The 27,631-nt window shown below is 40.9% G+C and overlaps 1 protein-coding gene and 1 pseudogene across 1 annotated transcript in view; one reads left to right on the top strand and one right to left on the bottom strand.

The window, feature by feature from the left end:
* Positions 1 to 27,631, top strand: part of LOC136884796 (TOX high mobility group box family member 2) — a 690,340-nt gene that overhangs the window by 65,705 nt on the left and 597,004 nt on the right. The gene's annotated exons all lie outside the window — the stretch shown is intronic.
* On the bottom strand, positions 7,795 to 7,913 carry LOC136885156 (5S ribosomal RNA; annotated as a pseudogene).

Below are 27,631 nucleotides of genomic sequence, written 5' to 3'. Positions count from 1 at the left end.
TGCAGGTTGTGATGTAAGGTATGGGTGCATGGCCCGACGATGTTACCTAGCAACCGTGCAGGCTATGATGTAAGATATGGGAGCATGGTGCGACAATGCTACCTAGCAACCGTGCAGGTTGTGATGTAAGGTATGGGTGCATGGTGCGACAATGTTACCTAGCAACCGTGCAGGCTATGATGTAAGATATGGGTGCATGGTGCGACAATGTTACCTAGCAACCGTGCAAGTTATGATGTAAGATATGGGTGCATGGTGCGACAATGTTACCTAGCAACCGTGCAAGTTATGATGTAAGATATGGGTGCATAGTGCGACAATGTTACCTAGCAACCCTGCAGGCTGTCTTATGGCGGGTAGTCATCTGATATTAGCAACCGTTGATGAATGGCCACGACCGAGAGACATGTATTTATGATTATTTAATTTTGCCGCGGAATAGAAAAGGGCTAGCAGTGGGCAGGAATAGACCGTGAATTTAATTAAGGTATATCGCCAGCATTTGCATTAGAGTAAACCACGGAAACCCCTCTTCAGGCTGCCGACTGCGCAAACTGTACAGCCATTTTTGTAATTCTGTATTTCAGTGTTAACTGTATGACTATTTAATATTCGTTAAGAATCATTAATATTTCTATATTTTAAACAAATCTGCCTATATTTATGTTTATAAAGCTTTTCTGGCAACATTGAGTAGGATTCTAGTCTTGGATATGAATCGACAGAACTTGTTTGAAAGCTTACGCTGAACCTTTTTAGATCACTGTCGTGTACTGCGATCTTAATTATAATTGCAAACTGGTCTCGCCTATTCATGTCGCTGTCTAGCCGCGGACATAATACCCTGATCTCACATAATAAATAGCAATTAACCAATGAAACAAGGAAAAAATAGAGATAGGACTACTAATACTTTTTTCTAAGTTTAGTAATTGAAATTATTCTAATTGAATTGTAGGGAGTTACAATTAAGAGGTGACAAATAGCCATCTCTCTACTGTAGTTCGTCCTTGGCGAAGGCGCCCCCGAGTGTCGTGCAACACCTATAGAATTTACTGCCATCATTAAAAACATGTACAATATATTTTATATCCGTAATAATGTATCGAGAGATCGTAATTATAGCTCCGAGTTATCGTCATGTTTGTATCTCCCTTAAGAATTATAGGCTGTTTTTCAGCTGAGAATACAGTGGTGCTGTTGTAAACCGGTCTCCACGTATGTTTATATGTCTGTTAGAGATTGCATCTGTCTTCAACGTTTTATTATATTGTGCGCTATTAATCAAGCGATGATAGTAAAGTCGGAATGAAAAGAGAGATTATAATAATTCAAAACTAAGTATTACACCGCCTCTCTACGAACAGTTACCATATTCTGATTTCCTGCCAACAATCACGCAGCAGGCCTACAGGGAATGGTCTGAATAGTGAAAAATCCACAGTTCTAGCCCTTCAGACAAGCAACACAATGTTGAAATCATCCTGGGAATATGAGCTACGAACTTTAATAAATAAAATATAATAAAGCGTGAGAATATATTCTTTATTTATTCGTAAAAATTGCAATCCGTTTCTATTTCCTCGTTATCCGGTTGATTAGATCAGCAGTTTGCCTTTTTTGCCACTACGAGCGCAATGGTATGATATAAACGGAGTTAAAAGTCAGGTTTACCGGGCGAGTTGGCCGTGCGCGTAGAGGCGCGCGGCTGTGAGCTTGCATCCGGGAGATAGTAGGTTCGAATCCCACTATCGGCAGCCCTGAAAATGGTTTTCCGTGGTTTCCCATTTTCACACCAGCAAATACTGGGGCTGTACCTTAATTAAGGCCACGGCCGCTTCCTTCCAACTCCTAGGCCTTTCCTATCCCATCGTCGCCATAAGACCTATCTGTGTCGGTGTGACGTAAAGCCCGTAGCAAAAAAAAAGTCAGGTTGTGAGTTTCACAAATAGGAAAAGTCGTCTCAGTAGTAGTAGTAGTCTGTCTATACATACAAGTACTTAGTGTAACTACACATTTTTATAGTTAATCTTGTTATTGCTAGTATTTTATAATTAGGATATGTCTTGATGCAAGTGTAGTGGACTAGTATAACTTTGAAACAATTCTATAAACCCATGGATCAATGTTGGAAATACCAAGCTCGATTAGTAGGTATTATTATTTACGTAGTTATGTATGGACTTTATTTGGTATAAGTCGTTATCTATCATTTATTATTTGTGTGTTGTATGATCTGTCTTGTGTAACAAAACATGGGGAGGTTATGTCACGATACATCTGCTGTATGTATATAAATAAGATTTCACGTAATGTCAGAATACGTAATTAATAGTATATAATTTATTGTTACCTGTAAATACACTGACTGACAGAGCAAATGCAACACCAAGGAGGAGTGGTTGGAAAGGGATGAAAGTTGGGGAAAAAACAGAGACGGCACGGACGAATAATTGATGTTTATTTCAAACCGATATGCAGGTTACACAATGCGCACGGCATCGACTCAGTAGGATGTAGGACCACCGCGAGCGGCGATGCACGCAGAAACACGTCGAGGTACAGAGTCAATAAGAGTGCGGATGGTGTCCTGAGGGATGGTTCTCCATTCTCTGTCAACCATTTGCCACAGTTGGTCGTCCGTACGAGGCTGGAGCAGAGTTTGCAAACGGCGTCCAATGAGATCCCACACGTGTTCGATTGGTGAGAGATCCGGAGAGTACGCTGGCCACGGAAGCATCTGTACACCTCGTAGAGCCTGTTGGGAGATGCGAGCAGTGTGTGGGCGGGCATTATCCTGCTGAAACAGAGCATTGGGCAGCCCCTGAAGGTACGGGAGTGCCACCGGCCGCAGCACATGCTGCACGTAGCGGTGGGCATTTAACGTGCCTTGAATACGCACTAGAGGTGACGTGGAATCATACGCAATAGCGCCCCAAACCATGATGCCACGTTGTCTAGCGGTAGGGCGCTCCACAGTTACTGCCGGATGTGACCTTTCTCCACGCCGACGCCACACTCGTCTGCGGTGACTATCACTGACAGAACAGAAGCGTGACTCATCGGAGAACACGACGTTCCGCCATTCCCTCATCCAAGTCGCTCTAGCCCGGCACCATGCCAGGCGTGCACGTCTATGCTGTGGAGTCAATGGTAGTCTTCTGAGCGGACGCCGGGAGTGCAGGCCTCCTTCAACCAATCGACGGGAAATTGTTCTGGTCGATATTGGAACAGCCAGGGTGTCTTGCACATGCTGAAGAATGGCGGTTGACGTGGCGTGCGGCGTGCGGGGCTGCCACCGCTTGGCGGCGGATGCGCCGATCCTCGCGTGCTGACGTCACTCGGGCTGCGCCTGGACCCCTCGCACGTGCCACATGTCCCTGCGCCAACCATCTTCGCCACAGGCGCTGCACCGTGGACACATCCCTATGGGTATCGGCTGCGATTTGACGAAGCGACCAACCTGCCCTTCTCAGCCCGATCACCATACCCCTCGTAAAGTCGTCTGTCTGCTGGAAATGCCTCCGTTGACGGCTGCCTGGCATTCTTAGCTATACACGTGTCCTGTGGCACACGACAACACGTTCTACAATGACTGTCGGCTGAGATATCACGGTACGAAGTGGGCCATTCGCCAACGCCGTGTCCCATTTATCGTTCGCTACGTGCGCAGCACAGCGGCGCATTTCACATCATGAGCATACCTCAGTGACGTCAGTCTACCCTGCAATCGGCATAAAGTTCTGACCACTCCTTCTTGGTGTTGCATTTGCTCTGTCTGTCAGTGTATTATGTATAAATCCAATGTAATGTTGTGCAATCTAGGGTAATAGTCCCGAAAAATGCAACTTTGCCACAAGAGATTTATAGAATGTTCTATTCACTACTACTACTACTACTACTACTACTACTACTACTACTACTACTACTACTACTACTACACCCCCACGGCACTACAGCCCTTGTCCGGCTCCATGGCTAAATGGTTAGCGTGCTGGCATTTGGTCACAGGGGTCCCGGGTTCGATTCCCGGCAGGGTCGGTAATTTTAACCGTCACCGGTTAATTTCGCCGGCAGGGGGACTGGGTGTATGTGTCGTCTTCATCATCATTTCATCCTCATCACGATGCGCAGGTCGCCTACGGGAGTTAAATCAAAAGACCTGCACCTGGCGAGCCGAACATGTCCTCGGACACTCCCGGCACTAAAAGCCATACGCCATTTTTTTCATTTTCCTCTCAGTTTTAATTACTGCGTTGATGGGGTGAATGTTCCTTTTGGGGATCATTGTAAGTACCTAGGTGTTAATATAAGGAAAATCTTCATTGGGGTAATCACATAAATGGGATTGTAAATAAAGGGTACAAATCTCTACACATGGTTAAGAGGGTGTTTAGGGGTTGTAGTAAGGATGTAAAGGAGAGGGCATATAAGAATCTGGTGAGACCCCAACTAGAGTATGGTTCCAGTATATGTGACTCTCACCAGGATTACTTGATTCAAGAACTGGAAAAAATCCAAAGAAAAACAGCTCGATTTGTACTGGGTGATATCCGACAAAAGAGTAGCGTAAAAATAATGTTGCAAAGTTTGGGCTGGGTAGGACTGGGTGAAAGAAGACGAGCTGCTCGACTAAGTGGTATGTTCCGAGCTGTCAGTGGAGAGATGACGTGGAATGACATCAGTAGACGAATAAGTTTGAGTGGCGTTTATAAAAGTAGGAAAGATCACAATATGAAGATAAAGTTAGAATTCAAGAGGACAAATTGGGGAAAATATTCATTTATAGGAAGAGGAGTTAGGGATTGGAATAACTTACCAAGGGAGATGTTCAATAAATTTCCAGTTACTTTGCAATCGTTTAAGAAAAGGCTAGGAAAACAAGAAATAGGGAATCTGCCACCTGAGCGACTGCCCTAAATGCAGATCAGTATTGACTGAAGGATTGAAATAATGTGAGTCAATGCAGAGTTTCACTTAAGGCCTTGTAATTACATTCGGTGTGGGCATTTTTCACAAAAGCAAAAGGCGCCTCAGGGTGTTGAACCAAGGAACAGATTACAGGAAGAATTATGTAAATAAGTTAATTTGGCTAGGATTTGAATTAAGAAGAAAACGAGTAAAGAAACAATCGATTTTAGGCTGCTCTTCCGGAACTGCATTTAGGCCGGAAGTGATTTTCGAAATTTGTTTAGTTCGATAGAGCTATCCAAAACTCACAATTTGAAAATTTTCTGGCCCCTTTATCCCTTCAACTTTTGACACAATTGAGGAAATTGCTTAATTTTACGTTTTTCACAGTATGGTGGCCTCTACTTTGTCTGCTAAAGAATCACTATGCTAGAATTCTGCCCACTTTCCTAACGCAAGTGTGATTCAAGATTTTGAAATTAATGTAAAGACACTTTTAATCTTTATTAAGAATATACGTCTGGTTATGGGTGCTATCCGAGTCATCTCACACCATCATATTATAGGACACCCCTCACTGCCCGGAAGACTCTGGTGAAATAGCCGACTTGAACCACATCCTACTGTCATGGAAGGAGTATTTCTAACAGCTGAACCATCTGTACTTTTCTCTAGTGAAGTTAGATACCTCACTGCCAACCTTAGTTGTCATCCTCTTATTAATCCTGACTCCACAGTTACGCGCTGTAATTTATCAATATTTATCAGACTGTAGTATAAGTTATAAGTAGAGCCCGGATTTTTATGCATTAATAGGTTAGAATGCAAACTTACTGAAGCGAGTAGCAAGTATAGTCTACCTTCACAACGACTATGCTATGGGGATTGCATAAACTTTAGGGGTACGGTCTATCAGTACCCCTGTAATTTATGTTACTCTTGCTACATTATGGACGAGCGGGTGGCCGACACTTCCTACTAACGTAATTAGTTTGCAGTCTAACCTGTTCATCATCATCATCATCATCATCATCATCATCATCTGTTTACCCTCCAGGTTCGGTTTTTCCCTCGGACTTAGCGAGGGATCCCACCTCTACCGCCTCAAGGGCAGTGTCCTGGAGCTTCAGACTCTTGGTCGGGGATACAACTGGGGAGTATGACCAGTACCTCGCCTCACCTGCTATGCTGAACAGGGAAGATTGGAAGGGATAGGCAAGGAAGAGGGAAAGAAGCGGCCGTGGCCTTAAGTTAGGTACCATCCCGGCATTCGCCTGCAGGAGAAGTGGGAAACCACGGAAAACCACTTCCAGGATGGCTGAGGTGGGAATCGAACCCACCTCTACTCAGTTGACCTCCCGAGGCTGAGTGGACCCCGTTCCAGCCCTCGTACAACTTTTCAAATTTCGTGGCAGAGCCGGGAATCGAACCCGGGCCTCCGGGGGTGGCAGCTAATCACGCTAACCACTACACCACAGAGGCGGACAGTCTAACCTGTTACTGCATAAAAATCCGGACTTTAGTTATAAGTTATGATTCCTTTTCGATCACGAAGGACTATAAATGTGTGCTCTCTCACTCTCTAAATATTGGCTGCATGGTCTTGCGAGGCCGAACACCATTAGTTGGAAAAACAAAAGTAAATGTATATTATTATTGTTAATTTTATTTTATTTGCGAAATGACCTTTGTCTGAAGTTTCCTCTTTCTCAAGTACTTCATATGAGCACTATGCTGTCCAGGCTCTTCGCGTCTTTGCAGTTCTTTCGACTTACCCGGCCCAGCCAGACAGTACATTAAAATGTTAATTCCTAGGCCACGTCTGCGTCAGAAAGTAGGGAGTACTGAAGCATGTGATGAAAAAAGATCCTGCTTTTTTTTTTTTGTATCCCCGGAAGTGTAGGAGGGAGAGCTGGTGGTGGTGATGATGATATTATCACGTTTGAACATGTTGTAGCTACGTGTTGTAAGTCTCGTTATTTCAGCCCGTATTTTATTTCATTCCCTTTCTATACTGACCTGGATGTGGTCTAACCAGTTCTTCTCAGTTGACCCACATATTCCTCACAGCATCCCGTTCCTTCGGTCCACATCGGACAGTTGCTGCTCTCACTTGCTCACCAGAGTACGGTTACCGTAACAATCATTACTTCATAGCCTCTTGCACTGAACGGGTAGCAATGTGGTCACGGCCACCCACATACATTCTAGGCCCCCTGACAAATCACGATGGAAGGCAAACTCTTCCTCAATATACAAAAATTTCAACAATAATGGGGACAGACGTAAGGCTTTTCTAATGTTGAAAACAATTCTTAAGAGACAAAGTAGGCGTCTCAATAAAACGTAAAATTTACCAATTTCCTCAATTGTACCGAAAGTTGAAGGGGTAAAGTGCACAGAAAGATTTCAAAATGTCAGTCTTGGATAGCTCTATCAAACTTTAAAAAAATTTCGAACATCACGTCCAGCCTAAATGCAGCTCCCGGATAAACAGCCTAAAATCTCATGTTTCTTTACTGATTTTCTTTTTGATTCAAATCCTAGCCAAATTAACTTATTCACATAATTCTCTCCGTAATGCATCCCTTGGTTTAATACCCTCAGGCGTTTTTTTATTTTTAAACAATGTCCTTACCGAGTGCAGTTACAAGGGCTTAAGTGAAACAATGCATTTACACACATTAGCGCTAGTAGTGGTAGAAAAAGGCAAATTGTCAATCAAATCAATGAATACTGATCTGAATTTAGGGCAGTCACCCAGGTGGCAGATTCCCTGTCTTTTGTTTTCCTAGCCTTTTCTTAAATGATAGCAAAAAAATTGGAAATTTATTGAACATTTCCCTTAAGTTGTTGCAATCCCTAACTTCCCTAAGGGAATTGAGCCAACAGCACGTGGTGTTCTCAAGCGGTCACCCATCCAAGTACTGTCCACGCCCAATGTTGCTTAACTATGGTGATCGGACGAGAACAGGTGTATTCAACATGGTATGCTAATCTAATTGACCGGACAACAATGATAAAGAAAAGGAATAAATAAATAAATAATATATTCTCATACTATATTATGAAAATGAAAATCCTCAGCCTGTTTCTAATCATTCGACCGCCCATCTAGCGGCGAGGATAGGAATTGTGCTGGCTGTCCAAGCCTGTCGCACTCCTCTGGGGCAATGATTAGTGAATGACAGATAAAATGAAATGATATTGGAGAGTGTTGCTGGAATGAAATATGACAGTGTAAACCGGAGTACCCGAAGAAAAACCTGTCCCGACTCCGCTTTGCCCAGCACAGATCTCACAAGGTGTGACCGGGATTTGAAACGGTGAACCCAGCGGTGAGTCAGGGACGCTTCCGCCTGAGCCAAGGAAGCTTCGATGATGATGATGATGATGATGATGATGATGATGATGATGATGACTTTTAGTCATTATTTAAAACAAGAAATGAAAACATAAAAAAGAAATGTTTATCTAAAAATCTTAAAATAAGGTAGGCCTACTACAATACGATGGTGAAACCAGAATGTTTTTACTCAAGTAAATATCTAGTTTTTGAACTGTAGTTTAGATACACTGGAACTACTAGAAAGAAGAATCATGAGAAAAATCTTACGACCAATGAAAACAGCAGAATTACGGAAAATAAGAAGAAGGAAATATACCAGATCATAGAAAATATAACAGAAACTAATAAGAGAGAGAGAGAGAGAGAGATTTATTAAAGAAATAAGTCATCCGTCCTCCAATGAGGGTGACAATTCGGATCCGGAATACAGTTCCAATTTCAATGGAGTTAAACATATCAAAAAAATGGAAATTTAATCATTAATGCTGTTATCTTTTCTCCAGGGTTAGTAGAAGAGGAATATTAATCACGTTCTCAGGTAAAGATGGAAATGACCGAACGAGCTGGCCGTGCGGTTAGGAGCGCGCAGCTGTGAGCTCGCATCCGGGGGATAGTGGGCTCGAATCCCACTGTCGGCAGCCCTGAATATGATTTCCCATTCCTAGGCCTTTCCTATCCCATCGTCGCCATAAGATCTGTTGTGTCGGTGCGACGTAAAACAAATAGAAAAAACAAAAAGTAGATGGAAAAAAATGATTTGCAGAGTGTCCCTCAGTATCTGTGTTACTATTTCTTCTAACTCGTAGAATGGAACTTTCGAATTTTGTACGAAGGTCTATGTCTGACTAGGGAGGGTGCCTCTTGCTCTGAATAGCAGGCCTCTGGCAATCCACCGATCGATATGTTACTTAGATGACAGGTAAGGCAAATACGGAGTATAAATCGCTTGCTTTTCTAGGTCCACATCCCGAGCCTGAATTAGGTATCATTCAAAGCGAATGGTGGGATCTAAGACCATTGCTTTAATGTCCTTTCTGTTGATGTCTATGATGGCTTTAAGTCCCACTAACTACTTTTTTTACGGTTTCCGGAGACGCCGAGGTGCCGGAATTTAGTCTCCCAGAAGTTCTTTTTACGTGCCAGTAAATCTACCGACTCGAGACTGAGCCAGGATGGGACCTGCCAAGTTGGGGTCAGAAGGCCAGCGCCTCAACCATCTGAGCCACTCAGCCTAGTGTGTAACAGAAACAGTATTAAAAAAGCAGATTACTGTTTGTTTGCAGATATCTGTAGAATGGATGATAACAGACTGAGAATTCGAGTACCTTGGGAGAAAAAAGTCAATAACAAGCTGGATATGAGAGGTCAAGAGGTATTTAGAAAGAAACACAATAAAAGAAGAGGAAACTGTAGAAAGATAATTTTAAAAAGACAGTGGTGTGAATATGGGAAACCACGGGAAACCAACTTCAGGGCTGCCGACAGTGGGGTTCGAACCCACTATCTCCCGAATGCAAGCTCACAGGTGCACTCCCCTAACCACACGGCGAAGGAAGAATGGAAAGTAAACCCGGACCAAAGTGGTCTGAGGAGAGAAAAATAAAGCATAATGTAATGATGAAGGAATACTGGAAGGAACAAGGAAGGATGAATTGAAATTAACGTATGGTCCCTAGCAGGCCTCATCGTAAAGAATAAGAATCTAAATATGGTTATGTAATACCCCGTAGTCCCGTTTCCGGATACGGGTTAGATGGAAATATATGGCTCTTTTACGGCCGGATGCCCTTCCCAACGCCAACCTCAGCGGAAGAGCTAATGAAGACAGACTACTGGTACCGCCGTTTCTCCGAAGATTTTCCATGATCATGATACACAATTGGCACGTAATTCAACCAGTTTTCAAGCTAGCAATCTCTAACGATCCCACAACAAGGAAATAGTGCCAGTTCTTCCTCAGAGAATAAACACGTTCTTTCCTTACAAGGATCGCTCATCAGGTTTATTCAAGAGAGCTTCAGACTATCTAACGCTCCGACGTGTGTCATTTATTTGATCAAAGTGCTCCCTCTGCATGCGACTTGAGAGAAACAGAAAGTCGATTTCCTTATGTCAAATCTAAATACAGTCAAATTTCCCCTTCCCTTTGGGCGGTTGTATTCTCCTGTACCAATTCTTATCAATTTTCAGGAAATGCTTAGGATGAAGTCGCATGAGGAATACAACAACAACAACAACAACAACAGCAATAATAATAATAATAATAATAATAATAATAATAATAATTATCATAATAATTATCATAATAATTATCATAATTATCATAATAATAATTATAATAATAATAATAATAATAATAATAATAATAATAATGGCGTGTGGCATCCAGAGAGCCCTGGTGCAGGTCTTTGGAGTTGACGCCGTGTAGGCGACTTGCGCGTCTGTGAGGATGGGGCGCTACCTATGAAGAATTCTAATGATAAAGACGGCACACACCCAGCCCCCGAGCCACTGGAATTAACCAGTGAAGGTTAAAATCTCCGACCCGGTCGGGAATCGAACTGGTGCCCTCTGAACCAAATGCCAGCACGCTAACCATTCAGCCATGGAGCCGGACACTAATTAATAATAATAATAATAATAATTTCAAGTACTTAGAAGAAGCATTTCAGTCATCAGGTTTGAATAATGAAGCAAATAAGGAGACTATCTGAAAATTACAGAAGGTCCACAGACTCACCTAGAACAGATAAAACCGGGCGAGTTGGCCGTGCGCGTAGAGTCGCGCGGCTGTGAGCTTGCATCCGGGAGATAGTAGGTTCGAATCCCACTATCGGCAGCCCTGAATATGGTTTTCCGTGGTTTCCCATTTTCACACCAGGCAAATGCTGGGGCTGCAACTTAATTACGGCCACGGCCGCTTCCTTCCAACTCCTAGGCCTTTCCCATCCCATCGTCGCCATAAGACCTATCTGTGTCGGTGCGACGTAAAGCCCCTAGCAAAAAAAAAGATAACAAAAAGTCAACATCCAGGAACTCAAAATTAAGGCATTACAACTCAATTTTCAAATCTGAAGCACTATACGCATCGGAAACCTTGATCGTTGCAGGCGGATCACTTATTGAAGACAGAGAAACAGGAGAGGAAAATGTTGAGGAAAACATTTGGTCCAGTCTACTCAGAGGAAATCTGGATGACACGGAAGTCTCGAGAGCTTTATCAGCATTCTGAAAAGATCACAGTCACTGCACTAAGAAGTACTTTAGGGAGGCTGTTGATATAAGGTTTTTGTATCAGTCGTCAGGAAAAGTCTATGGCCACATTCTGAGATTGAACAATGACACGCTCACTAAAAGTATTCTCAATCTTGCGCTCTCAATGAAAGTGAAGAACAACTGGCCTAGTGAAATAGAAAATGACCTTCAGAAAATTGGCATCCGGCAGGATATTATTCAACATCGACTCAAATTCAAAAAAACCAGTCAATAAATATCATTTTGCTAAAATGAATACCAGGACAAGTAAATCATGGACTACCGGGCGAGTTGGCCGTGCACGTAGAGGCGCGCGGCTGTGAGCTTGCATCCGGGAGATAGTAGGTTCGAATCCCACTATCGGCAGCCCTGAAAATGGTTTTCCGTGGTTTCCCATTTTCACAACAGGCAAATGCTGGGGCTGTACCTTAATTAAGGCCACGGCCGCTTCCTTCCAACTCCTAGGCCTTTCCCATCCCATCGTCGCCATAAGACCTATCTGTGTCGGTGCGACGTAAAGCCCCTAGCAAAAAAAAAATCATGGACTTTTTTGGCTAGTTGCTAGGTATTACGGCGACGGTGGGATAGGAAAAGCCTAGTGTTGGAAGGAAGTGGCCGTGGCCTTAATTAAGGTACAGTCCAAGCATTTGCCTGGTGTGAAAATGGGAAACCACGGAAAACCATATTCAGAGCTGCCGACAGTGGGATTCAAACCCACTGTCTCCCGGATGCAACATCACAGCCGCGCGTCCCTAACCACACGGCCATCTCTCCCGGAGGAAACTTTTCAGTGCCCCGATGAAGAGATTTTGGGAGAGAAAAAATTAAAATCAGCTAAATAAGTTAGTAATAATCTGGACGAGTTGGCCGTGCGGTTAGGGGCACGCAGCTGTGAGCTTGCATGCGGGAGATAGTGGGTTCGAAGCCCACTATCGGCAGCCCTGAATATGGTTTTCCGTGGATTCCCATTTTCACACCAGGCAAATGCTGGGGGTTGTACCTTAAGGCCATGGCCACTTCCTTCCCAGTCCTTTTCTATCCCATCGTCGCCATAAGACCTATCTGTGTCAGTGCGATGTAAAGCCAATTTAAAACAATAATAATAGTAATAATAATAAACATAATAATAATAATAATAATAATAATAATAATAATAATAATAATAATAATAATAATAATAATAATGGGTTTACGTCCCACTAACTACTTTAGCGGTTTGTAGCTACGAGTGTCTGGTGTTAGTTCCGCAGAAGATTTTTTCACATGCTATTAAATTTACGAAGCCGAGGCTGACCTTCAAACAACATTGAACTGAGCCAGGATAGAACTCCTAAACTTATTCTCAGAAAGCCAGTTTTCTGTTCTCCGAGTCACTCAACCCGACTAAAAATCATTAAAACAACAAAAGTGAACTCTGGTATTTCACTCTGTTTTTATCTTCGAAAGTTGAGTACATAAAAATAAGAGCTTTAAGTTCTTTTATGTATAAAAGACGATGAATTCGTTTTATTTCCTTCAGATTAGTCAGTATTTCAAAAGAATATCAGTTGTTTCTTTACTGAGCAAGGAACTTCTTTTTTTTTTCCTCGTATCTTATCTGTCTTCATTAGCTGGCTTATTACCTTCTTCTTGCGGACAATGGATGAGTGTTATAAAGATTTAAAAGCCGGAATGTTGCTTCCTTCGTGTTATTATGAGTTAAGGGTATATAACATAGTTTCTTGCCTGTGAGAAGCAAGACAAAGAAGAAACACGTTGGATCAGAAAGTGTACCACTTTATTCTCTCTGTGTGTGTTTGTGTAAAGGATAAGTGTGTGTCTATTTTGTAGTAACTGTTCTACTGGGTAATGAGACATGTAAATTTGTGTCCCTCAGATGAATACGTACTGAGGTTATAAATTACAGGTAATGGGTTCCGCGTAGGTTGCCCACGCCCACAAAACTCACTGTTGCTACCACATGACGTTACCAACCGCGCATCTAGGAGGCCATGTATGATTAATTTTCCGGTTTGTAAAGCCCTCGTTTGCAAATCACAATTATTATTATTATTATAATTAATAATAATAATAATAATAATAATAATATTATTTTTATTATTATTATTTCTTTTCGATCATTACATACCTAAGATGGAGCGGTTGAGGTATGAAATAATCTGTATGTGTAAAGGTCACAGAAATATCACTTGGTATGAACAAACACTCGCCTCTCGTATCTACTAACACTAAGGCAATTTGTGGGCTGGTTTGTAACGATGACTTTTTTCAAGTTTTCAAAAGTAGACCGTAATTTTAATTTCTCCGACTGCTTCCTCTTCTTCTGTTTACCTTTCAGGGTCGTTTTTCCCTCGGACTCAGCGAGGGTCCTACCTCTAGCGCTTCAAGGGCAGTGTCCTGGAGCTTCAGACTCTGGGTCGAGGATACAACTGGGGAGGATGCCCAGTACCTCGCCCAGGGGACTTCCTCAAGGCAGTATTATTGAAAATTTTTCTTATATATATCAATGATATTTGTAAAGAAGTGGAATCAGGGATAAGGCTGTTTGCAGATGATATTATTCTGTACAGAGTAATAAATAAGTTACCTGCTATGCTGAACAGGGGCCTTGTGGGGGGGGAATGGGAAGATTGGAAGGCATTAACAAATACGACGGAAGGAAGCGGCCGTGGCCTTAAGTTAGGTACCATCCCGGCATGTGCCTGGAGGAGAAATGATGAAACCACAGAAAACCACTGCTAGGATGGCTGAGGTGGGAATTGAACCCACCTCTACTCAGTTGACCTCCCGAGGCTGAGTGGACCCCGTTCCAGCCCTCGTACCACTTTTCGAAGTTCGTGGCAGAGCCGGGGTGGCAGCTAATCAAACTAACCACTACACCACAGAAGCGGGGATGTAATTATTTTTATTAGTATTATTATCATCGTTAAGTCGGTGTTTATTGTAATAATATACAAGCGACCGGGCGAGTTGGCCGTGCGCGTAGAGGCGCGCGGCTGTGAGCTTGCATCCCGGAGATAGTAGGTTCGAATCCCACTATCGGCAGCCCTGAAGATGGTTTTCCGTGGTTTCCCATTTTCACACCAGGCAAATGCTGGGGCTGTACCTTAATTAAGGCCACGGCCGCTTCCTTCCAACTCCTAGGCCTTTCCTATCCCATCGTCGCCATAAGACTTATCTGTGTCGGTGCGACGTAAAGCCCCTAGCAAAAAAAAGAAATACAAGCGTGTATTACGAAATGAACTTGTAACTTTCCTTACCAGGAAAGGAGGGGCACATTTTCAATTATTGCCATGGGGGGGGGGCGAGCTTCTTAGCGTCGCTACTGTTTGGGGGTGTATCTGAAATTAGCTTCATCAGTTTCCCGACACTATTGTAACAATGGCAACAAGTGTTCGACAATGTACACTCGGTCAGTAGCGTCATCTTCTCACTGAGCGCTTTCTTCCTGTAACTAAGAGCTTGAGAAAATCTCGTATCAAGTGAACCACGCTCTGCTACGCAGGCCAGAATTAAAATCCTTAAACTGACCGGAAAACGAACGCAGAGCCTTGCAATGTGAGACAGTCAAGCTAACTCTACACCACAGCGATGTCTAATAATAATAATAATAATAATAATAATAATAATAATAGTAATAAGGTGAAGAAGAAGAAGAAGAAGAAGAAAACTGCAAAATTGAGAAATTATCGGACAGTGATCTGCCCTGAAGCCTTACACGCAGCAGAAATCCTTAACCTAGTAAGAACGGGAGTACTTAAGAGATTAGAAATGGCGGAACGAAAGATTCACAGGAAGATATTGGGACCACGAAGAACAGAGGACTGGCAATTTCGAAGACGAGCGAACCAAGAACTTTATTCCTAGATAGAGATAATCTCGGATGTCGTACGGAAAAGGATCGTGTTCTTCGGACACATCCTGAGAATGGACCAGGGGAGGTTTACACTGCAAATAATACAGTTTCTTGTGAAGTACGCTTGATCCAAGAGGTACAAAGGGGTCTACAAAAAATGGGAATACAGGAACCAGAGATATATTTTTCTAATGATATTTGTTCGTGGCGTCGACCTCTGCAGAACTTTTGCCACTAATTTCACCATACGATAGGACCCTGAGTATAAGTGTAATGGCGGAAGTAAAGAGTGTTGAATAAGAAGAAAGGAACGATAAGGAGGACACAAACACCCAGTCCCCAGGCCAGGGATATTAATTATTGACAGTTAAAAACCCCTGAACCTGCCGGGAATCGAACCCGGGGCCGCCGAGTGACAGACGGACGAGTTGCCCCGCTACACCGTGGAGACGGACAACCAGAGATATACAGCAGTGATTTTAAATAAACATTTTTGGTTTGCTTAGATTTTCAGGACAGAACAAAATCGTCCCGGACAGAAGAGCGGAGAAGGTTGCAAAATATGATAATGAAAGAATATTGGACGAGGAGAAATACCAGACTTTTTTTTTTTTTTTTGCAAGTTGCTTTACGTCGCACCGACACAGATAGGTCTTATGGCGACGATGGGACAGGAAAGGTCTAGAAGTGGGAAGGAAGCGGCCGTGGCCTTAATTAAGGTACAGCCCCAGCATTTGCCTGGTGTGAAGATGGGAAACCACAGATAAAAATCTTCACGGCTGCCGACAGTGGGGTTCGAACCCAGTATCTTTCGAATACTGGATATTGGCCACACTTAAGCGACTGCAGCTATCGAGCTCGGTAATACCAGAAGAAACAAAACTGATACGAATTAACGTGGTCCTCAGATGGCCAAAACGAAAATAATAATAATAATAATATAATAATAATAATAATAATAATAATAATAATAATAACATACAGTATTTACGAGGTCTAGAATGTCTTTCCTTTTCTGACAATTCATGAACCTTACCATTCTTCAGTGGATACACTGGAATGTTGTAGCTCTTCTCTGGGGAGTCAAGGTATGCATTACATGAATCCCCTGCCTGTCGTAAGAGGCTACTAATAGGGGAATAACCAAGTAATCTGTAGTCACTCTCTCGTCTTCTAACCTCAAAAACATATCCAGGGTTATATGAGTTTCCGTGTAGCGAAGAAACTGTACGAATGTGAGGCTTTTAATTTTGTTACGTACTATCTTATATTCTTCCTTAATATCACTTTGATTATTTTATTAGTACGATTACTGTTAAAAAAATGAAATACTGTATGCCTTTTGGTGTCGGGAGTGTTAGAGGACAAGTTCGGCTCGCCAGATGCAGGTCTTGTGATTTGACCCCCGTAGGCGAACTGCGCGTCGTGATGAGGATGAAATGATGATGAAGACGATACATACACCCAGCCCCCGCGCCAGGGAAATTAACCAATTATGGTTAAAATTCCTGAACCTGCCGGGAATCGAACCTGCGACCACCGTGACCAAAGGCCAGCACTCTAATCATTTAGCCATAGAGCCGAACACTAGTACTGTTTAGTATTTTTTCGTCTTATTGTCATTAGTAGTTATTATTAACAATGTTCTAGGTTAAGACTATAATCATTTCGTGTGGATATTTCTAGCCGAGTGCAGCCCTTGTAAGGCATCTGCCATATGTAAGTAACTGCGTGGTATTGTTGTGGACGATAGTGTTATGTGTGGTGTGTGAGGTACAGGGATGTTGTGGACAGTACAAACACCCAGCCCCGAACCATTGGAATTAACCAATGAAGGTTAAATTCCCAGAACCGGTCGGGAATTGAACCCGGGACCCTCTGGACCGAAGGCTAGTACGCTGATCATTCAGCCCAGTTGGACTAGGTTAAGACTGGTTAAGTGTAAGAAAGGAATTACATTCTTGACTTTGGCAGAATAAATTAAAATTATTATTTTAATTATTACTTTTTTATTATTATTCTAAAGGGGCTGCCTGGCCGAGGCAGTAAAGGCGTGCTCGGTTCACCCGAAAGGACGTGGGTTCGATTCCCTGTCAGGTAGACGAAGAATTTAAGAGATGAGATTTCCACTTCTGAAAATGCATATGAACCTGAGGTTCACTCAGCCTACACCAAAAATGAGCAGCAGTTAATTTCTAGGGGCAAAGGCGGCCGGGCGCAGAGCTAACCACTCTATCCCACCGAGTGCCGAGGTTACGGATAGTGCAAACCTTCCACCCCTCCAAGTAATGAAGGGAAAATCGAATACTTTTATAATCAAATAACTTCTATCCGATTATTTAAATAATGGAATAAATTATTCGAATGAGTTTCAAATATTGGAAGCCTCCGTGGTTCAGGCGGCAGCGCGGCGGCCTCTCACCACTGGGTTCCGTGGTTCAAATCCCGGTCAGTCCAACTGAGATTTGTGCTGGACAATGCGGAGGCGGGACAGGTTTTTCTCCGGGTACTCCGGTTTTCCCTGTCATTTTTCATTCCATCAACACACTCTAATACCATTTCATTTCATCTGTCGGTCATTAATCATTGCCCCAGAGGAGTGCGACAGGCTTCGGCAGCCGGCACAATTCCTATCCTCGCTGCTAGGCGAGGCTTCATTCAATCCATTCCTGACCCAGTCAAATGACTGGAAACAAGCTGTGGATTTTCATTTCAGTTTCACATATCATTCAGTTCAACAATGGAATAATGAATCGAATAATCGATTAATGAAATAATCGATTAGTCGAATGGAAAAATTCACTATTCGATTGTCTCATTGATTTAAATGGAGTTTCGAATGAATAATCGAATCAACAAATGTCCACTATTTAATTACCTCATTCGTTCGAATGAATAATAATTGAATGGAAAAATAGTCGATAATCGAAAAAACGATTATTTTCTATACGATAATCCCATCACTACCTCCAAGGGCTTTCATGTCCTTAGTGGTTAAAGGCGTAACAGATCCCAGCGTAAGTCAACACAGCGATACTTTTAAGATAGTGCAGGCAGGAATGAAAGATAACTTTCCTATGTTTCCTAATAATTACGTGTATATGGAGATATGTTTGTGTTCGTCTACACGTATCTTAATAGAAATCACGTTTCCTCCTCCTCCTCCTCTTCTTTAAGAATCGATACTTTGTTAGATATTAATAATATGCTATCGCGGGCGGTCCTACTCCACTAAGCTTGTTCGCCCTGATAGAGTGTAATGAGGGAAAGAGAGACAAATCCTTAGTCCAATTTTGTGATTCCCGGGAAAGCTAATGGAACATTAGCGCTCAAGTAAAAGAGAAACTTTTTACACTGAGCAAGAAAAGAAAGAAGTTTAAGTTAACTTGCTTAAGAATTCAATATTAATTAAACTTGTGGAACGATTTCCCCTCCCCTTCCCACTCAAAACTTTGTTGTATAAAAAACTTCATTGCCACTTCTTTTCTTTTTAAAACTTCCTTATACTTCTGTTGGCCGCGTTACTTTTAAGCCAGTATTGAAGATTTGTGTGAAGAGGACAGATGATTTCTAAAGACTAGAGTAGCATACCTTGTCTGCATAAAAACAAGTGCATGGTATTGTTACGTCGCCAACGGAGGAAAAACCTATTTTCCTTCTTGGCTGAGGGTTCCAAGGAGCCATTGCAGCCAGCAAACCACTATCATATACAATGGCATAATAACTGCCTTAACAAAATTGAAAAACAATGAAACACACACAAAGAAAACGATAAATTTGAAAAATCAATAACTTCTAAACCACTGATCAGATTAAAGTCTTCTGTCAAAAATAGTCCTTACAACGTTCTTCTTATTCTTCCGTATCACAGGCTTTTTCGTCGTAACGTAGGGTCAGCGTTATTTTGGTGGATTCTTACATTCCATAAAATGTCTTTTTTTTTTCTAGTTGCTTTACGTCGCACCGACACAGATAGGTCTTATGGCGACGATTAGACAGGGAAGGGCTAGGAGTGAGAAGGAAGCGGCCGTGGCCTTAATTAAGGTACAGCCCCAGCATTTGCCTGGTGTGAAAATGGGAAACCACGGAAAACCAATTTCAGGGCTGCCGACAGTGGGGTTCGAACCTACTATCTTCCGAATACTGGATACTGGCCGCACTTAAGCGACTGCAGCTATCGAGCTCGGTCATAAAATGTCTATCCAGTGCTTCTTCCCTCTTCGAACCTTTTCTCCTAGATTTCGAATAAGAAGTTTTTCGATCTGGCATGAACGATCATATGAAACAGCGGCCAAGGATAGACACAAAAACGTTCTACTTTCCTTTTTTAAATTTTTATCTTACAAATGAATGATAGCGTTAAAGGTTTTGAAATTGGATCGTGACAAGTTTCGTATGATAGAATTGGAATTCGTGATTCCTGTTCTTCTGCTTTTTTAAACTGTTTTCATTCGGTCCTAATTTTAATCTCCGTTTTATTTCGTTCCTCCTTTTCTCTGGATTTCTCTTTTTAGTAATTATGAATGTCTATCGATTAGGTCAGTTTGAGAATAAGGCGCGTGTTTTTTTCTTTTTATCAGATCTGATTGTGTGGTTTACCGACCGTATAGCTTGATTTTCTTGAGAACCTCCCGTGCGGGAATTAGCCGCCCGTATTGTATTGTGGGGGAGGCAGAGTCTGGCTCTTTGGTTGAACGGTCAGCGTAATTATATCCAACACACCTCACTACTAATCAGCACAGAACCACGCGATAGATAATACATCCTTCCATATAAGGTTGGCATCGGGAAAATCATCCTGCCGCAAATCAGGAACAAATCCATAAAAAGTGCTGATCCCAACAACTTGGCAAGAAAGCCAGGAAAAAGATATTTTTAAAATATTCTTCACGACCTATAATTTTGACGGCTTTCGGAGATACTGAGGTGCCGGAATTTTTCTCCGCTGAAGTTCTTTTACGTGCCAGTAAATCTACCGATACGAGGCTGAAGTATATGAGCACCTTAAAATACAACCGGTTGAGCCACTCAGCCCGGTGATTAATTTCGATTTCTTTTTTTTAATTAATGTATCGAAATACTATCTATTGTATATTACCAACTTTAAGATTTATTAAATAAATAAAGCACTACAACAGAGTAGTGAAACCAGAATGCCTTTATGCCAGCGAATGTCTAGCACTGAACTACAAGCTTGATAAATTAGAAATATTAGAAAGAAGAATTATAAGGAAAATATTAGGTCCTCTAAGAATTGCAGAGTTTTGGAAATTAAGAAGTAATAACGAAATTTACCAGAACGTAGAATACATATCAGAAACAATAAGAAAAAGGTGATTGCTGTTTCTTGGACACATTTACAGAATGGATGACAAAAGACTAACTAAACGAATCTGCAAGTACCTTTGGGAAAAGAAATCAACTACCACCTGGATTCAAGAAGTCAAGAAAGACCTGGAAAGGAACAACATACGAGAAGAAGAATTATTGGAAAGAAAGACTTTTAGGAAGAAAGTCTTACAAATGGAAGGATTCCAAGGGAGGAAGGAAAAGAAAGCAAGCACAAAGTGGACTGAAGACAGGAAAAAGAAACATAGTGAAACAATGAAAGAATACTGGAAGAAAAGGAAAGAACTAAGGAGGAACAATCGAAATTGTAACATGCTCCTTAGAAGGCCAGAACGCAAGAATAATAAAATACTACTACTACTACTACTACTAATAATAATAATAATAATAATAATAATAATAATAATAATAAAAACCATTCAGTTCTGTTAATTGTATAAAACTGTATAGCATTATTCGGGCTTTTTCGTTTTCACTATTCACAAATGTTTGTTATATAACACCTAACATTTGTAAGAACTGTATAATGAATGATGGAACGTTATTTTTAACTTTTTTATAATCGTTATTATTTTTTAACTGAGACACGGGCAAAGGTTACATGAAAGTAACATTTTCGGCCAACACTAGTCTTGTCTAGCCCAAAACAGTGGGATAGAGTAGTTAGCTTTTTGCTCAGCCGCATTTGACTCGAGGAATTAATGTGCTGCTTATTTTTCATGTAGGCTGAGTTAACATCAGGGCCGCCCCGGAAGTGTAAATCACGTTATTTAATTTTTCGACTTCCTGACGGGGAAATGAATCCTTGTCCTTCCAAGTGAACGGGGCACGCTTTTACCGCCTTGGGAAGAGGAGAATACACTCTTGAATTGTATTATTAGAATTCTTAGGACTAGAGCCCGAATTTTAGGCTAAACTGCACAATGTTTATGCTATGAGTTTTGCATACATATTAGGGGTTCGACCCATCAGAACCCCCCTAGTATTTATGTTACTCTCGCTACATTACGGAAGAACGGGTTAGTCGACACTTCCAAAAAACCAAATCACTATAAAAATTCGGGGTCTGCGTAACATTTAAGTGAATCATCCACAACTAGAGACTTTTTCTTCCTTGACAAGGATACCTTCTTTAGTATTTTTGAAGACTATATATATTTTTGCTATTTGCTTTACGTCGCACCGACACATATGTCTTACGGCGACGATGGGATAGGAAAGGCCTAGGAATTGGAAGGAAGCGGTCGTGGCCTTAATTAAGGTACAGCCCCGGCATTTTCCTGGTGTGAAAATGGGAACCCACGGAAAACCATATTCAGGGCTGCCGACAGTGGGGCTCGAACCCACGATCTCCCGATTACTGGATACTGGCCGCACTTAAGCGACTGCAGCTATCGAGCTCGATGTAGACTATATTAAGGGTGACAAAAATAATGTTTCCTTTCTCTACTTTTTTCTTATTTCTTAGCAAAACTGACTTGGTGATAAAGCTGTAAGTGTAACCAAATAAGAGCAGAGGAAAACAGATATAGAAAGTGTTCAGCTGAGACAGAAGAATCCACTACCTTGAGAGCTATATTATGTTTCCTTTTGACGTGCCTTGTTGTATGCAGTAAAGGAAGATGGAATGGAATTGTGAAAGAGACGGGAGTGTGGGTGTATAGGAGGAGGGGAATGGAAATGCTTTCTGCGGGTAGGAAGAAGAAAATGGCGGAGAGGGGGGGGGGAGGACAACAAAATGAACTCTTACATACGCCATGTTCCTTTTTTTTCTATTCTTTATTCCTAAACCCTTCTCTGTCTTTCTCTTTCGGTTCTAAAACGTTAATGCGTCTATTAAAATTCATTGTCTGTTCCAGAGCAAGTCTATGAAGTGAAAATATATCTCCTGTACGTGAGCTGAATAAAGAACAAGCACATTCTGTCTTTGTCTAGCACCAGGAAGGAAAGGAGTGGGGTTGAGAGAGGATGTTTCCAGAGAACTGTATCTGCCAATAGAAATGAATGGTTCTGGCTTGAAACAGCTCAATATGTCTCAGTTCTTTTTAAGAAGCTAAGGTTCACATTTCCGTCAAAGTCATTCCTAATTTCTATTTTTATTAAACCATATTTTAGACCCGAGATTTTTAAGCAGAAATACGTTAGAATGCAAACTAATTTGGTTCTTTAGGAGGTGTCATCTAGCCCGTTCTTCTGTAATGTAGTGAGAGTAACATATATTCTAGGGGTTCCGATGGGCTGAATCCCTAATGTTTATGCAAACCTCATGGCATAACCGTTATACAGATTAGAGTATTCCCTGTGATACGCTAGCTCGATTAAAATACATGTTATAGAAATTGTGCAAGGGTGAAATATACAACAGTGCGCTTCCACAAAAGGGGAAACCTGAAATTCACCTTCCTGATCACTCCGGGATGAAAGAGTAAAGTGCCAAGAATAAAACAAGAGACTTTTGCCCACCCGGTATAAGTATTACTCACTTTCTCTCTCTTTGTTTCTCGCTCCCATTCGAGTAACTTATACTTTATGGCACAATAAATAAATAATTTTATTTCAGAAATACAAGATTTTAATTATGTGGTGTTATAATGTAATCCGGAATGGTACTAAAGCAGAATGAGAAGTGCAACTCTCTCCCTTTCTCTCTCTCTCTCTGTGTATATTTATATAGGTAAAATGGTTTAGAGGTTACCTACCTTTCTATATTTTAATTTCCTTTTACTGGCCTTCTTCTCATTCTACTTGTCGTCCGTTCTCATTACCTATTTCTTATATCTTTTCTTCATACAGATCTTAAGATTTTCATTTCTGATTACTAGACGGAGAAGTGGTTTTATAAATATAAAAATTGCTGGGGCTGTACCTTAATTAAGGCCATGGTCGCTTCCTTCCCACTTCTAGGCCTTTCCTATCCCATCGTCGCCATAAGACCTATCTGTGTCGATGCGACGTAAGGCAGATTGTAAAATAATAATAATAATAACAATAATAATAATAATAATAATAATAATAATAATAATAATAATAATAATAATAATAATAATAATAATAATAATAATAATAATAATTTACACTTGTCAGCCATCCGTTATAAGTTGAGTCGGATTCCAGTTCTTTTCGGAAACTATAAAGCAACTTTGAACACCGCTAAACTCATGAACCTACAAATCACAGTGGTTCTGGATACTGATTGGCTGTAACCTGCAGTTTCTTGTTAAGATGTAATATACATCCACGAAAATATACAGTTTGTTTAAACGAAGGTAATGAATTCCTGAGTACCAATGACAGATTTCGTTACAATCACAGCTTATTACTCTTCTCAGTTTTGTAATCGGGAAAATACCTTCATTGCTGGATACTAAAGGCGAATGCAATAAAAATTATATTGATTTTTGAGGTGTACGAAACATTTGATAAAATGGTTTCCTGAAACTCAAAATTTCAAATTTCAAGCTTACATTGTATGAATTAGTAGAAGTCACCAGTTTTGTCGCTAGTCGCTAAAACTTAAATTTAATCTATTTCAACGATCACAAGATCGCCAAGTTAGTAACACTGATTAAGACCAGTCCTTACATATTTGCCAGTGTTCATTCTCTTCTCGTGAGTGTGCAAAGTAGCTTTTTGTAGTATATTCTAACTTACCATTCCCTTTCTCTAATGATAAGCAAGCAGCTGGAGATGAAATAAAGAAAAAGAATCACAACTCTCAAAACGTTTTATGTACATATATACATGCGTATGTGATGCATATCTTTTTTGCATTTGAATAACACTGCCAGTGTCTTTGTGCTCATAATGGAAAGAAAAAAGTTTATTTAGCTACTAATTAATGAAAACGCAAATCAACTTAATTGAATGTGTCCCATTGTGTTTCATCAACGTGGAGAAGAGAACTGGATAACTGTAAAAAGTGGAAATGAAAAAGAAAAGATGATGATGAAATATAAGAGATTTAAAAAAATATATGTTCTTGTGAATTATACTTGGCTTTTTAATTGGTTCATGTGAATGAGAAAACTACGACGATGTTAGTGATAAAACGAAGAAGGAGAGGGATTGGTTTAAAAAAGTTATTTTGTTTTTGTATGTGAAGAGAGGTTGTTTTGTTTTGTTTTGTTTGTATGTCTCCTTTCTTTTTTTCTTTTGTCTGAGGGAAATGAGTTAACAACAAGGGTAGGGAGAGTATATGAGTCTGGAAAGCAACAGTAGATTATGGTTCTGTATGTGTGTAGGTGGGGGGGGCAGGTGGATTGAGACAAACAAACAAACAAACAAACAAACAAACAAACAAACAAACAAACAAACAAACAAACAAACAGACAGACAGACACAGACATACTTGCGATCCGTCCACTTAGAGAAAGAACTTCTCTCATTGTCGGCCAACTGGATAATTGGTATACTTATCTGAATCTTATTATCTCTTCAACAAGGGAGAACCTCGGAGTGTGTTTAATTGGTATGTTTTTATTTATATAAATAAACCAGTAACATCATGTGTTTAGTTTGATTTTTTATTGGAGGGGAGAGGAAAATATTTGCATAATCTTAGACTCGTGGTAATCGTGAATAACACTACTACTGCTTTTAATAATAATAATAATAATAATGAAGAAGAAGAAGAATAAATAGAAGAAGGAGAAGAAAGGATTTAGAAAAAAATAACAGAAGAAATAAATAATAGAGAAGGCTTTCGGGAAAAAGTATTGAAAATAGGATTCCAAGGTAGAAGACTGGTTCAAAGTGGTCTGAAGACAGAAAGAAGAAACACAGTGAACAGATGAAAGCGTACTGGAAGAAAAGGAAAGAACAAAGAAGAAGGAATTGAAATTGGCACGTGGTCCTCTGGTGGCCCATTCGAAAGAAGAAGAAAATAATAATAATAATAATAATAATAATAATAATAATAATAATAATATAGATTAAGGGGAAGCCTCCGTGGCTCAGGTGGCAACGCGCCGGCCTCTCACCGGTGGGTTCCGTGGTTCAAATCCCGGTCACTCCATATGAGATTTGTGCTAGACAAAGCGGGACAGGTTTTACCCCGGGTACTCCGGTTGGTGTCCGGACATTTTTGGTCATCACAAAATCACGGATATGGGGCCGATGACCTTCGATGTTAGGCCCCTTTAAACAACAAGCATCTTCATCATCATCATCATCATCATCATCACGGATATTTGCGGTCACTGAGGTATACATGTGGCGACTCATAGGAATTCCCCAGCAGTCAAAGGAGATTTGCGGTCAATGCAGCAGCGGGCAGGCCTCATTAGCTTAATCTCTGAGTATCCCCGCTAACCTGCCTGGGCTCCTGCTCCCTCGCTTCCCAGACATTTTTCTCTCGCTCGGATTATTTAGACTAATACCTTCAGCCATCTTTGTGCACATTAAAATGGTTATATGTACAGAAATTATAGGGAAAGTCAACATGGAATAGTCACCTGTGTGTGTCTGAAGGAGAACAAGAAGTCACATCATGTTTTTGGAAACATGCGATTCTGCAATTTATAAACAAAGTATAAAACATCCTAATGTAAATTGAGTTGAAAGCTGGATTAGATCAGATGACGGAATTTTGAGTAACAATGTCTTAAAATTGACGCATGGTTGAATCACATTTATAAACGGTTTTTTATGCGTTCCACCTGCGATAAAAATCTCTTCTTCTTTCTTCGTTATGTCCGTTTACTGAACGCGTTGGAATTTGTTAGCTAGATGATGGTTTTCCTTTCTTCTTCTTCTCCTTCCAAATTCTCTTCGTGAATTCGCTATGCTGTTTCTTGCATTCTTCCGTCCATTGTTTCCCAGTAGTTCTTTTAGCCTTTTCCGTGAACGTGTGCTTTGCAACCAGAGTTCCAAAAGCCTTGCGATCCCTAATGGTATCTTCTGTGATGTTCATTTCTTTTACGTCCTGCTTTATTTCCTCTAACCAATTGATTTTGACCTTCTTAAATTAATTATACCAACCAGTTTTTGTTCTTTTTTTTCATATCTAGCGTCGTCCATTTTAAAGATGTGGACATAGAATTTCAATAGTCTCCTGCGTACGGTATCCGTGAACTTGTCGATTGATTTGTACAAATCTACAGTTTTTCTTTTGATCTATATACATGAACGGAGTCGTATCTTTTCCTAAGAATTGTTCGTTCTTGTTTCTCAGTTTCATCAATTTGAGAGTGGCCTCCAAGAGATATGGTTTCTGAGGCATGCAAAGCTTCCAGAAGGACAACAGTCTCGTAATGCCGAAGTTTAGCATTTCGTGACAACACTCTTTTATTGCAGTGACTCCATGTAATTTGGTATGCTTTCAGGAATTTTGTGGCTCTTTCTAAATTAGCTGTCCTGTCCAATCCGGGTGGTACAATGATTTCTCCTAGATATTTGAAGGAAGGGACCTGTGTGATTAGTCCCCAATTTTTTCTGTATTGGGGATCTTTAGATATACTGGTGTCCATTAGCCATGATATGAGTCTTCTCATACGATATTTGGAGGCCTGTCATTGATGATATCTCATGTAACTGCTCTATGGCATACCTGGTTTCTTCAGTAGTCTTGGTAAAGATAGCAAGATCATCAGCAAAAGGTAGGCACTTCACGTTAATTCTTTGTCCCCGAGAACCAATTTTTATACCTTCGATTTCTTTTCCCCATTCCCTGATGACTTTGTCTAACACTAAGTTAAAAAGGATCGGGAAGAGGCCATCTCCTTGTCGAACTCCTGTATGTACTTCAAAAGGCTCTGATAGTTCACCTAGAAATTTCACTTGAGATCTTGTGTCTGTGAGAGTCTGGCGGATTAATTCTTTGATCTTCTTGTCCACACTTAGCTCTCCTAGGATGTCCACAACAGTTTGTCTGTCGATAGTCATACGGCTTTTTAAAATCCACAAACGTGACA

Source organism: Anabrus simplex, chromosome 13, assembly GCF_040414725.1.
Source record: "Anabrus simplex isolate iqAnaSimp1 chromosome 13, ASM4041472v1, whole genome shotgun sequence".
Lineage (NCBI taxonomy): Eukaryota > Metazoa > Arthropoda > Insecta > Orthoptera > Tettigoniidae > Anabrus > Anabrus simplex.
This window is presented reverse-complemented; position numbering and strand designations above follow the sequence as displayed.